We start from the raw sequence: 2,217 nt of genomic DNA, 5'->3' as shown, positions 1-2,217 counted from the left end.
ACTTCCAAGTTTGATGGAAGAAGCATCTCAATTACTGCCATTAGAGCAAACAATTTTGAGCTAAAACCTCAATTAGTTGCTCTAATGCAACAGAACTGCAAGTTTCATGGACTTCCATCAGAAGATCCCTACCAGTTCTAAACTGAGTTCTTGCAGATCTGTGAGACTGTTAAGACTAATGGAGTAGATCCTGAAGTCTACAGGCTCATGCTTTTCCCTTTTGCTTTAAGAGACAGAGCTAGAGCATGGTTGGACTCTCAACCTAAAGATAGCCTGGACTCCTAGGATAAGCTGATCATGGCCTTCTTGGCTAAATTCTTTCCTCCTCAAAAGCTGAGAAAGCTTAGAGTGGATGTTCAGACCTTCAAACAAAAAGATGGTGAATCCCTTTATGAAGCTTGGGAAAGATACAAGCAGATGACCAAAAGATGTCCTTCTGACATGTTTTCAGAATGGACCATGATAGATATATTCTATTATGGTCTATCTAAGTTCTTTAAGATGTCACTAGACCATTCTGCGGGTGGATCCATTCACCTAAAAGAAATGCCTGCAGAGGCTCAAGAACTTATTGACATGGTTGCAAATAACCAATTCATGTACACTTCTGAGAAGAATTCCGTGAATAATGGGACACTTCAGAGGAAGGGAGTTCTTGAAATTGATGCTCTGAATGCCATATTGGCTCAGAACAAAATGTTGACTCAGCAAGTCAACATGATTTCTCAAAGTCTGAATGGATGGCAAAATGCATCCAACAGTACTAAAGAGGCATCTTCTGAAGAAGAGGCCTATGATACTGAAAACCCTGCAATGGCAGAGGTAAATTACATGGGGGAAGTGATAAACCACTATTTTATGGTTTATCTTGTGCTTAATTGAGTGGATTTTATCAACTCTTTACCCACTTATTCATACTAATTGCATGGTTTTACTTTTCCTTCCTTATTATGTGATGTATATGAAAAACATGTTTCCTATGATTTAAAATTAATTATTTTAATTACCCTTTATTATCATTCGATGCCATGATTAGAGTGTTGAGTACTTTCAGATCTTCTAAGGCAGGAATGACTCAAAGGATGGAAAGGAAACAAACAAAAATGGAAGGAAAGCATAAAATGGAGTTTCTGAAGAAACTGGCAGCGACGCGACCGCATGGACGACGCGGCCGCATGCCAAACGCGAAGAAGCAGTGACGCGGTCGCATGACTGACGCGACTGCGCACCTAAAGAAGAACACCTATGGCGCGGCCGCATGACTGACGCGACCGCGCAACAAGGAAAACTCCAATTGACGCGACCGCGTGACCCACGCAGACGCATGACGGAGGCCACGCACCAGAAATTGCAGAAAATGCTCATAGCGAGTTCTGAAGCCCTTTTTGGCCCAAATCTAAGTCCAGAAGGCATAGACCAGAGGTTATGAAGTGGGGGAATGCATCCATTCGGGGGGAGTCTCCAATTTTTAGTCACTTTCCATGATTTAGGTTTAGTGGGAGAGAGGTTCTCTCCTCTCTCTTTAGGATTAGGATTTAGATTTAGGATTTTATTAGTTTTGAGGATTATCTCTTTATCAAGTTCAATATTCTCTTTTTCAATACTTTCTTTCTCAATTTAGTTTATGAATTCTTCTATGTTACAGATTACTCTTTTGAATTAATGTTATTTGAGGTATTTTAGTTTAATATTGCTTTCTTTATTATTGTCATTGATTATTCCCAATCTGAAGACATTCTTATTCCAGTAGATTTAATCCCTTTCCTTTTGGTCTTGGTTAGAAATCAGTAACTCAGGAGTTATCTTAGCTCAACATAATTGATAACTGTTATCTTTGCTAATTGAACTGAACTTCAATAATCCCAACCTTTTCTTAGGAAATAAATAGGATTCGAAGGTCAAACTAATTAGTCCCTTGACTTTCCTTTGCTTTAGCAAAGGTTAACTAAGTGGAATTAAGATTCAACTTTCATTATTATTGATAAGAATAACTAAGTCTGGACTTCCAATTTCTCATACCTTGCCAAAAGGTTTGCTTTACAGTATTTATTTATTTTAATTGCCATTTAAATTATTTGCCATATTAATTCTTCATTCTCAACCCCAATTTACAATCTCCATAATCAATAATAAGAACATACCTCCCTGCAATTCCTTGAGAAGACGACCCAAGGTTTAAATACTTGGTTATCAATTTTAAAGGGGTTTGTTACTTGT

The 2,217-nt window shown here is 38.1% G+C and overlaps 1 non-coding gene across 1 annotated transcript; it reads right to left on the bottom strand.

The window, feature by feature from the left end:
* Window positions 1–339: 339 nt before the first annotated feature.
* On the bottom strand, window positions 340–443 carry LOC127742932 (small nucleolar RNA R71). Its single transcript, XR_008004283.1, has one exon. It is a non-coding gene; the product is annotated as a small nucleolar RNA R71 (small nucleolar RNA).
* Between the last annotated feature and the right edge of the window lie 1,774 nt (window positions 444–2,217).

The sequence above is a fragment of the Arachis duranensis genome, chromosome 1 (genome assembly GCF_000817695.3).
Source record: "Arachis duranensis cultivar V14167 chromosome 1, aradu.V14167.gnm2.J7QH, whole genome shotgun sequence".
NCBI classification, from domain to species: domain Eukaryota; kingdom Viridiplantae; phylum Streptophyta; class Magnoliopsida; order Fabales; family Fabaceae; genus Arachis; species Arachis duranensis.
The sequence above is the reverse complement of the archived record's forward strand: the minus strand, read 5'-3'. Positions and strand labels throughout refer to the sequence as shown.